The sequence below is a fragment of the Opisthorchis viverrini genome (genome assembly GCF_000715545.1).
Source record: "Opisthorchis viverrini unplaced genomic scaffold opera_v5_659, whole genome shotgun sequence".
Classification (NCBI taxonomy): Eukaryota; Metazoa; Platyhelminthes; class Trematoda; order Opisthorchiida; family Opisthorchiidae; genus Opisthorchis; species Opisthorchis viverrini.
Genome location: NW_008752331.1, coordinates 41,717 through 53,995, shown reverse-complemented (window position 1 = coordinate 53,995; position 12,279 = coordinate 41,717).

The following is a 12,279-nucleotide window of genomic DNA, read 5'->3' as shown; positions in this document are numbered from 1 at the left end:
CCTCACCTCCCTCAAGAGAAAGGTAGGAATCGATGGCCTTTGGAAAGCCGGCGAGAGATGAGATAGTACGGATATGGGAGAGGAGCTTGTTCCATAGTTTAGAACAAAGGCAAAGGAAAAAGTTTTGTCTAAAGACAGTTCGACATGTCGACAGTGAGAGTAAACATCCTGAGTTACGGATATTATAGGGAGTACGGGAAGGAAATTCAGGGCAGCAGTCAGTTATGTAAGCCCGCCGGTAGATTAGGCGAAGTAGAAAGCCCCTGGATTCAACCTGATGCGCCTTAGCCATAATGGATTCAGCCCAAATGACAAGCAGGGAGGACGATACAGTAGTGTGGATGACACCAGAAACAGGGACTTAGTAAACGAGCGCTGCACATTCTCCACAGTAGTTCGGCATATCTGTGAATACTGTGAGGCGAATTCAGGGCTGGATTTAAGAACCGGTCTTACAAATTGTTTAAAGATGGCAACTAAACATGATTTATTATGGAGGGAACGGCGAATGTAAGCGTAGAGCTTGCCAGCTTTAGCCACTCTGTACCTTGTGTGTTGGTTGAAGATAACTGTACAAGATTACCCAAGGCCTAGGTCTCTCACTTCGGGAAGAGTAGGAATCGACAGTCCATTAAGAGTAAGCGTCCCAGGAGGAATTTGGAATCGATGTGTCAGTGCTTGGCATTTTGGAACAGCGAAAGAAAGACAGGAGTTGGAAGACCAGAGTGCTAAAGAGTTCAAGTCAGACTGAATGTTAGCAAGTGTAGAAGCAGAATCACTGGCCTTAAACGTGTAAGCTATCTTAATGTCATCAGCAAACAGAAAAGGGGATCCATGGGTGATCGAGTCGGTGACTTTATTAACGTACACTAAGAACAGTAGAGGGCCAAGCACACTACCCTGAATAACTCCACCGGTAATGGGGAGGGCTGAGGAGCAGAGATCCCCGATTTTGTTGGCCTGGGTTCTACCGGTGAGGTAAGAAGCGAACCATCGCAGTAGTGAGCCACCAATCCCCGTAGTTCGTAATTTGTTGAGGAGTGCACCGTGGGGAACTTGGTCGAATGCCTTGCGAATATCAAGGTAGATAAGGATAATACACAGTCCGGTATCGTAGGCGGATGAAATATGATTGAAGAAGTCAACCTGGCATGTGTTAGCTGACCGCCGTGCCATAAACCCATACTGCCGATTGCTAAGGGTTTTGGTGGCGAGCAGGTATTCCATGACAGGAACTTTGATGAGGCGCTCTAGGGTACCAAGGAGTAAGCAGGCATGGTGGATGCTGCGATAGCTGGCTAGAGCAGTTCGTGGACCTGACTTATAGTGTCGGACAATCGTAGAGTGCTTCCACTGACTAGGAACTGTGCCAGTGATAAGGGAGATATTGAAGAGATTAAGGATGAGGGTGGGGGTGTCCGGGCCACAAGCTTTTAAGATAAGTGAATGGATGCCGTCAGTGCCTGGGAAACTTGAGTCTCTAAGGCAAACGAGAGACGAAGTTACGTCAGATAAATTAGCAGAGAGTGTGCAGATTTTGGGGCTTGTCTCGTCGGCAGATGTGGCCACTTAATAGGCAGGTGGGGAACAACAAATAGATAGAGTCGATGGAGAGGGAACATAGCAGCTAGCGATGTGGGTGGTTAGGGATTCCACAATGTCAGCAGAGTCAGAGAGAGGTTTACCGTAAGCGGCCAGAATATTTGAAACTGCAGATGAATTGGAGAACCAACGCCGGCGAAAAAGGGGCCCCAGCATCTTAGGCTGTAGAAAATGGGCTACGGCGGTCGATTCCTCACGCTTTTCAAGGGCGAGTTTGGCCGTGGTAATATCAGTCAAAAGTTTGTTGATTACAATAAGGAGGGAGAGATCATGGGATTCAAGGAAGAGCCTACGACACTTCTTTAGTTTATGGCGTGTAGCGGGTAGTCGTGTGGCTGGATGACAACCAGAAGCATAGGAAGCTCGTGTAGTAGCAACTAGATTAATGATGATAGTAAGTTGCCGTAAAAGATGTTAGCCACGCTTTGCGTGTCACCAGAGTGAAAGACCTCGTCCCAGGTCTTAGGGCGCAATGAGATTGCAAAGGCCTCAAGAATGCACGGGGAAAGGATGAAAGAGGTTAAGGGAGGAAGAGCAGATGAATTTTCAGGGATTCATGGATTGAGACACAGGATCGAGGCTTTTGCCCAAGATTCCTGGGTCGGTTTTGTTCCTATCGGTCAGTGGCTGTCGTTCACCTGAAAGGCACAAGTGAAAAATGGTGTAGCACTTCTCGTTATGTTCTCAGCGCGGAGCAGTATGCTTGCCAAAGCAAGGGTTCTCATAAATGAGTGTCTAATAGTGCGTTAAACTGGGTTATAGAAGGAGCGTGGATAACCGTCGGAGGAAGGTCATTCCACGCACCTACTACCCGAAATGAGAAGAAATTTTGTCTATTGCGTGCTCTGAGTTTGCAAATTTTCTTACCACGTCCCCGCCGTGTGTTTGCTGGTTCAATGGTAAAAAATCCTCTTTGCCAAGCTTTGTTCAAAAAGGGCCCCTCGGAGGCGACGACACTCCAGGGAAAAGATTATAGTCCGCGGATTTGAAGCCGGGAACCATTCTCGTAGCGGCCCGCTGTACACGCTCAAGGAGGGTGACGTCTTTCGTGCGTCCTGAGTAGACAAATTGGTTGGCGCACTCCAAGAGCGGTCTGGCGTAGAGCCCATAGAGCCCTTGGAATTCCACTCGAGTAATACGGGAGAAGGTGCGTCGGATCATCTGTAAAATGGCGAATGCCTTTTGAGCCGATTGCTAATGGTGCATTGAGAAGCACAAGTTTGAGGAGACCCAGATGCCCAAATCCGTTTGGGCATCTATCCTCATAATGTTTTCTGGTCCCTTTTCACCATGCATAGCAAAGGCATTCGCTGAATCCCCTCCAAACAGCATATGGACGCACTTTTCGTCATTCAGAGGAAGATGCCAGTTTAACGACTACTGCTTGGCAGCGTCTACATCCATTTGGAGGGAACCGGCATTGGAACTCGAGGATTTCACGTCGTCCACACAAAGTAGACATGGACTCGGAAGAACGTCTGGGAGGTCGTTGACGTAGATCAGAAACAGGAGTGGTCCCAAGACGGAGCCTTGAGGAACTGCAATGGAGGCCGGCGCTAAAGAAGAGTAGTTCGAGTTTATTCTCACACGGAATGATCTGTCTGATAGGGATGCCTTGATCCAGCGAAGGATTGTCCCTTGAATCCCGAAAGACTCGAGTTTGTGGAGCAGCTGGATGTGTGGGATCCTATCAAATGCTTTTGAGAAGTCGAAAAATATGGCATCCGAATGAATCCTTCGTCTTTGGCTTGGGTTAAGCTGTCCATAAAGACGAGCACGTTTGTCACGCAAGAGCGGTCTGGGAGAAATCCGTGTTGAGCTGCTGGAAGTAAGGTGATCTAGGATGGCTCGCTTCAGAATGCGTTCCATCCCCTTCCACGGCACGCTAGTGAGGCTTATAGGCCTATAGCTGCCAGGCGATAGTCTGTAGATGCCAGGCGATGGTCGGTCACCAGCCTTGTAGATTGGCGTGACAATCGCTTCCCTCCAGGCAGAGAGAAGGCGGCCTTCGTTAATCGACTGAGGAAACACCAGATGTAATTGATTTGCAAGTGTGGAGGACTGTGGTGGGCATGACTGATACCATATTCGTTGCGCTATTCATTATTGTGTTGCTCTAACATGCTGTACATATGGTGTACATATTCGCCAATTCCAAGGCATACGTGCTGGTTGTTACACTTCGCTTAATTCTGGATTTCTAGTTCGTCTGGTTATACCGATATACGTACGAAACTCAATTCTCTTATTTTGGCGTCGCGATTGGAACGATTCATCATGCCTGCCGAAATGGAACCATTAGATGTTAATTCAACTGCGCGTGACGTAGAGGATTATTTGGAACGGTTCGACATATGGTGCCTCACAAAATCCGATATGGATGATAAGAACCTCACTGTATATTTCCTACATTTCGTTGGCAAGGATGCGTGTACGTTGATCAAAAATTTAGTGTATCCTGAATCTCCAATCGATATTTCCTACACTGCATTGAAGAAGAAAGTTCTTCAACACTTCAAGCCGATTAACTGTGTAGCGGCGGTTCAATATGTTGACCCGCTCCCATTCTCAGTCGGTTCATGATTTCGTGTTGCAGCTGCATACACAGGCAGCCAAATGTGACTACGGTGCCCAATTGGAAGACCAGCTGCATGATAGACTCATTGCTGGCATTCAGCTGCCCGAACTGCAGCAGAAGCTGCTACTCTGTCCGGATCAGAAATTTCAAACTATTCGGAAAATATGTGAGCAGTATGAAGATGTGAAGCATGTGACGAAGACTGAGGAAGCAGTCTTGTTAAATTATTCTAAAAGAAATAATTCAAGGATGCGGACGAACAACAAATTCAAACCTCGAACAGATTCTCGTGCCTCAAATCCATCAACACGTCACTTCACAGATCGTAACCCTAATCCGATGGCTCAAAAATTCGGGAAATGCGAGTCTTGTGGACGAAACCATTCCAGATATTCATGCCCCCACAGACGAGCCAAGTGTTTTAGCTGCGGTAAAACAGGACACATTCAACTTGTCTGTAAGTCCAAGAAAGTGTGTCACTTAACTTCTGACCCAAACACTGACGTGAAGACATTATCTGAAGATATTTCTACTCTTTCTCTATCTGTTTTGTCCCAAAATTCGTCACATGTTTTTAAAACGTTGATATCCGCTTCTGGTCAAAAGCATGGCTTTATTGTTGATACTGGTAGTGTTGAGTCCATCATTCCACAATCAGATCTAACTGCATTCTACCCCAGTGCCGTGATAGTGCCTACAGATATTAACATTCGCGGTATCACTGGACATTCTGTACCTCTCGTTGGTAGTTGCACGATCCCTGTGAGGTTACTACAAGGTACCTGTATCGATTGTAATTTTTTGGTATCAACGTCGGGACCATCGATCGTCGGACTCAAAGTTCTACGCTTACTGCAAACCAGTATCACCTTACTGACTTCTGCGAATGAGAATGAACTCAAGCAACTGATTCTTAAATGTTCTAAGGCCACAGGTGGCATGCAAATTCCCAAGATGAGGCTCGAAGTTACAGGAGAGCCTATATTTCTTAAGAGACGGATTATTCCATTTGGTTTACGCGAGCCTGTTCGTCAAGCATTAAATTCAATGTGTGCGAAAGGAATACTGACTCCTGTTGAGTCATCGAATTGGGCAACTCCGATCGTTACCCCACTGAAGGCTGATGGTATTACTCCGAGAATTTGTGGTGACTACCGGCTTACGCTAAATACGCGGCTACTACAACGTACATGCACCACGGAAGAGCCAGAAGATGTATTGTATCGTTTATCAGGTTCAAGTGTGTTTTCAAAAATCGATTTAAAAGATGCTTATCTTCAAATACCACTGGACGAAGCCTCCAGTAACCTTACCGTGATCAACACACCCTTTGGGTTATTCCGATACAATTTTCTTCCCTTTGGTCTGAACGTTTCACCAGCTGTATTTCAGCAAGTTATGAATACTATTGCAAAAGATTTGGAGGGTGTTGAGACGTACCAAGATGACGTCATTGTGCACGCTGCTGACAAAGCTACCCATGATATGCGTCTGTTGTCTTTACTGAAGAGATTTTCTGAGTTCAATGTAGCTATTCATCCTGAAAAATGCACTTTTGGTGTCCCATCATTTTCATGCCTTGGCTACATTGTGGATGGCAGCGGTTTTAAACCTGATACAAGACGTCTATCCCCTTTAGTAAATGCGCCATCACCGACCAATCTACAAGAACTGCGTTCAGTTCTAGGAGCACTTCAGTATTACTCTCGTTTCATTCCTAATTTCGCCAAACACGCAAGTTGTCTGTTTGATATCATATCTTCCAATCAATTTTCTTGGTCTTCCAACCATGAGAAGGCGTTGCGTGCACTGCTTGGTTATCTTCAGACTTCAGCTGTTTTGAAGCCATTTTCCGCCAAACATCATTCGACGATCATTACTGATGCTTCTCCCACTGGAATAGGAGCAATCCTTGAACAGTGTGGTAGACCAGTGATCTGCATTTCCCGTCGACTTTCAAAAGCCGAACGTGGATATTCTCAGACTCAACGAGAAGCACTTGCTGTATATTGGGCTGTCAAACGGCTTCATAAGTATCTTTTTGGATTGAACTTTACCATTGCTACTGATCACGAGGCTTTGAAGTTCTTGTATCATCCAACGAAGTCTCTGGCGAAGTCATCTGCCGCTATGGTGCAACGGTGGATTATTGCATTGAGTTCTTACACCTACACAGTAGTTCATCGTAGTGCGAAAATGATTCCTCATGTCGATTTCTTGTCAAGAATTCTATCATGTGACTCTGATTCAAACAACTCAGATTGTCTACTGATTCAACCATTACCAGTCAAGCGGGATGTGCTTGTTGCTGACACTAAAAGATATTTCGCTCCCATTTTCTCTGCACTGCGACGTGGCTGGACGCAGCAAGAACGACGCCGATTTCCTGCTTTTTCCTGTCGCCGCGAAAGCTTATCCGTTACTCCGGATGGTTTGCTGTGTTTTGAGGATAGAGTTGCCATTCCACCAACTCAGCGAGCGGCTTACTTGCAGATTTGCACTCTGGTCATTTGGGTGTCGATAAAATGAAATCCCTTACACGCTTGTCATGCTGGTGGCCGGAACTGGATGCTGACATCAAGCATACTGCTAAGAATTTTGTTAAGCGTGGACACAAGATTCATAACAAGTCTTCACATTGGCATCCGTGGCCAGTTACTTGTGAAACATTTCAACGAGTTCATGCTGACTACTGTGGTCCTTTTCTCGGGAAATACTATGCTTTAGTCGTTATTGACGCATATTCACGTTGGTCTGAAGTTTTTCTGACTAAGTCTCCAAGTACCGAATTCACTCAGCAAGCGTTGAGGAAAGGCTTCAGCCATGAATGTGTACCAACTGTTTTGGTCACTGCCAACGGCGCACACTTCACTGCAAATTTCTTCGAACAGTGGTTGAAGGGTCTTGGATGTCGACATGTGTTTACTGCTCCGCGACATCCCCAATCTAATGGACTTGCTGAAAATTTCATCCGAACACTTAAGTCTGTAATTACTTCACTCTCTCCTACTACTTTTGTGGAATTGGACCGTGGTATTGATAATTTTCTAATGCAATACAGGAACGCCGTTCATTCCGTTACTGGGAAGAGTCCCGCGCTTTTCTTTAAATCTCGTTCATTGCGTACAAGTCTTGACTGTGCCAAAACGGCTGATGTTACATTTTTCAAGGGTAATGATTTACGACCTGCTACAGGAATAGTACTTTCATCAAATGGCAAAAGAATGGTCACAATTCTCGATTTCGATGATCTCTCTTGCCATCGGAGACACATTGACCAGGTTGAGTTCAACACCAGAGGTCAGTCTGTTGAAGGTAATCCTGCTGTTTCAAATACTAATGAGTCCTTTGTAGATGATCTTGTGGTATCTGAACAAAACGTATCTGAAGAACACACAACCTGTGAAGAGTCTGAAGTTTCCATTCCGAGAAGATCCGAAAGATTGCGGTCAAGACCACCACTGGACTATAAACATCCACATGCTCATTCAAGGTGTGGCGGATGTGATGAACATGACTGATACTCTATTCGTTGCTCTATTCATTATTCTCTTGTTTTAATATTCCATATGCTGTGCATATTCGCCAATTCGAAGACATACGTGCTGGTTGTTACGCTTCGCTGAATTCTGGATTTCTAGTTCGTCTGGTTATACCGATTTACGTAAGAAACTCAATTCTCACAAAACTCTTCGCGATTCGCCGCCCTCTTAATGCCTGTACGTTGCTGAGAAGGAGGGATAAACCGCGAGTTGATTGAACATTGACTGCGGTCGATCCGGTCGCAAAAACACTTTAGAAGCAATGTTGGTTTGTGGTCATCCTGTATGGAAGCTGAACCTTTCTGAATTATTTTTAAATTAGTTGGTTTTAGCATGTGGCAGTGAATTCAGATTTCGGCAGCCTGTCAAATCTCTCTTTTAAAAGCTATCTCAAGCGGAAACTGGAGTCGACTTGTGCAGAAGTACCAAGAAGCACTGCATAGCTATTTCACCTTTGTTAGGAAGCAATGGTAATACGCCTCTCAAGAATTCCTTGTGAATCCAAGCGCGAGTCATCCAAACTAGTACAGAATAAAACTTCTATTGAAATGGCAAGTTTCATTGTGCTGCCTTTAAGCTTTCAGTGAGGTATCCAATCTGTGAAAGGCCCTCTGAGTCTGTAAATTTCCTTTGAAGCTAAATTCTACTTGTTTGTGTTTCTAGACGCTTAAGCACCGCATCCCTAGATGCATTGATAGAGTAGTAAGAACTTAAAGTTGAAGAACTCTGGTCACCTTTTCAGTTAAAATGCTAAAATGAGCCGGAATACTGATAATTCGCGCGCGTTCTTTGGTGTCTGATTGGGTGGATGTTACTTCATCTTCTTGGGTCAGCAAGATTGCTGAACAGGTTGTCCGATTGGAGAGATCACAAGTCCATTATATTTCAAGGCTAAATGGTTGCTATATGGTGCCCGGTTGTCAACTGACACTTTTGAAATGATATAGGGGAGGAAATTTGACCTGGTACATTCACAGGCGCAATTTACCGATTTGTCTGTGGGGGTGATTTGAATCTGAAACCAAGTGACAGTACGCTTTGGCGAACCGAACAACGGAAATGTTGCGAACGTAATTCTGATTATCTGAAGGGGGTCTGTAATGCGGGGCTTGACAGTGAACTGGTTCCTCCGGTTTTCAACAAGACACTTCATAATTAGTCCAACAAAAATGAGACAACCCTTACAGCGTCATTACGAGCCTTTCTGTTCTTCCAAAAACCTGGTTCATAAGCTAAGCGGATGTAGCATTATAAACTGCTGTCGGTTTGACACAAGTAGCATTCGACTTTTTATTTTCGTCCTTTAACTTGACCCGGTGAACCGAGATTTATACAGGATCCTGGAAATGCAAAACATGAATTCTTTACAAAGATTTTACGTCCCAAAGAAAGCGAGCGGCGCAACACTTACTTGACGTCTTCGGAGAGCCTTCACATGGAAAACTTAATTAATTCCAACGTGACTGTGAGGAGACGTTACCTTCGAGGTTTGAGCACTTCCACTTTAGCCATCAGTCGTCTGCGTGCAACACATTTATAGGCTTACTATATGACGATAACGGCTTGAAATGCAAATAAAAAATTCAGGGGGGGGGCGGGTTAGTTTCAGGCTAGTTCCAACGCAGACAGATGTTCTGGGGTGATCACCCTTGTGTACTCAGAATTGGCTGTCTCAGTTTACTCAAGATCCTAACATCTGCGGTGCCTGAATGGGCATCAAAATAGCCAACGAGTATTCCAAGTAAACGGGGTGAACATAATCGGAAATCGTCTTGCAGTTGACGGTGCTGGATTTCGGGCATTAGACCGACCACTAGCTAAATGTTACCAATGGTAAGAAGAAGGTCATCCCCAAACTGAATGACTGCATGCCCAGTAGGGGTGATCAGCTACAGATAGAATGGAGCTGGCAACAGCAAAACGGAGAGTAAGTAAATGCCAAGCATACACACGTATTGCGTGGCAAATTCTTGGGGATTGTGGAACATAAAATGCTACAACATTGCGGTCGGATAGACACGAGCGCTCACTGCTAAATCTAACTAACTTGAACTAAAGCCGAAAACAAGGACTGAGAAGCGACCTTGAACATTTGAGCTAAAATCCAGAGCCATCGAAAGCGTGGTTCAGGATGGTGAAGAGAAGACATTTGCCGTATGAAAAAATAGTAGTCTGCACCCCATAATCGTGGTTTTCAGTGAGCGCAGAACTTTGAGTCCGATAATCGACGGTCCCGACGTTGAAACCAAAAAATTACAATCGAGAGGTACCTTGGGGTAACCTCACAGGGATCGTGCAACTACCAACTAAAGGTACAGAATGTCCAATGATACCGCGAATGTTAACTTCTATAGGCACTATCACGGCACAAGGGTAGAATGCAGTTAGAGCTGATTGTGGATTGATGGACTCAACACTACCAGTACCAACAATAAAGTCATGCTTTTGACCAGAAGCGGATATCAACGTTCTAAAAACATGTGACGAATTCTGAGACAAAACAGATAGAGAAAGAGTGGAAATATCTTCAGATAATGCCTTCATGTCAGTCTTTGGGTCAGAAGTTAAGGGACACACTTTCTTGGACTTACAGACAAGTTGAACGTGTCCTGTTTTACCGCAGATAAAACACTTCGCTCGTCTGTGGGGGCATGAATATCTGGAATGTTTTCGTCCACAAGACTTGCATTTCCCAAATTTTTGAGCCATCGGATTAGGGTTACGATCTGTGAAGTGAAGTGTTGATGGATTTGGGGCACGAGAATCTGTTCGAGGTTTGAATTTGTTGTTCGTCTGCATCGTTGAATTATTTCTTTTAGAATAATTTAACAAGACTGCTTCCTCAGTCTTAGTCACATGCTTCACATCTTCATACTGCTCGCATATTTTCCGAATAGTTTGAAATTTCTGATCCGGACAGAGTAGCAGCTTCTGCTGAACCGCCGCTACACAGTTAATCGGCTTGAAGTGTTGAAGAACTTTCTTCTTCAATGCAGTGTAGGAAATATCGATTGGAGATTCAGGATACACTAAATTTTTGATCAACGTACACGCATCCTTGCCAACGAAATGTAGGAAATATACAGTGAGGTTCTTATCATCCATATCGGATTTTGTGAGGCACCATATGTCGAACCGTTCCAAATAATCCTCTACGTCACGCGCAGTTGAATTAACATCTAATGGTTCCATTTCGGCAGGCATGATGAATCGTTCCAATCGCGACGCCAAAATAAGAGAATTGAGTTTCGTACGTATATCGGTATAACCAGACGAACTAGAAATCCAGAATTAAGCGAAGTGTAACAACCAGCACGTATGCCTTGGAATTGGCGAATATATACAGCATATGGAATATTAAAACAAGAGATTAATCATTAGAGTATTAGTCATGTTCATCACAAGTACGAAACGCTTTCTTTAACATTTTCTAACCTTTTTTATATTTCCTTGCTAATACCGATCTTCTACTACCGGTTCCGTCGTCAATACCAATCCGCCTGGCTCCCGGATTCAAACTTGCCGATGGTGACGCTGAAGTTTTCTGTTTATTGTGTGTTACTTCTCGGGGTAGATAGTCTGGCGAAACTACATCGTTTAAATGCTCATAGGATGTTGTGTAATGTAATCTTTATGAAGGTTGCATTCCTTGAATATCTTGATTCGTCAAGAAACATGGGCTTTCTCGACTTGAATGTCAGATGCCATCCTCTGGGGATGGATCGCATTTTGAAGGTATGGGTTCGTTCTGATAAGACGATTCCTAAATAGCCGTTGGACTAATATACAAAGGCGTGGGAAAATACAGAGAAATGAGGAAAATTACGCGACCTTGTGGAGGTAAAGAGAACCATAAGTCACGAAAATGAAGTGGAAAAATCTCGAATCCACTATTACTACCAAGCAACATTCTGGACAAACTTTTGGCGTCACAAGCCAGATTCTGTGCGCAAATGAAAGTGAAATGCAACTAATTGAAACGTTTTTCCTTTTAGCGCAGTAAAAAATTTAAGTCGACTAATTTGTAACTCGACTCATCTGGTTCATTTGTTCACCAAAAACGTCACACTCCAAAGATTCAAGCAATATGAACAGCCGTTTTCGACGTCCTGAGAGAGCAGACTGGCAGTTTAAAGGGAAATCGAAGTTATGATTCCACGAACCCGAAAATACTGTCACCTAGTAGACACTCAGTCTTTCGTAAGTAGCGCAGAGTTCGGTTATCAGTAACATTCGTTTCTGCCAAATACTATGATAGAAAGATGTCCGTCATTGATAGCAATACCGTTAAAGTACAGAGGTAATCAGTCCTACCCAATATCAGCATAAGAAACAGCCGCAAAAAAGCAGATCGGTTGCTTAACTGGATAGCATTTTACTTCAAACGCCCACAAGATCCTTGAAACCCAGCCATACTTATCAATGTTGATTCTCCGTTCGAATTAACGATGCCCAATGACTATTCTACCCATTTAATTGACTGCTCACGAGTTATACGATTCACGTCATCTCGGCAATTTGTCAGTCACAATTTGAACTCTCGTTTCTTGCGATGCG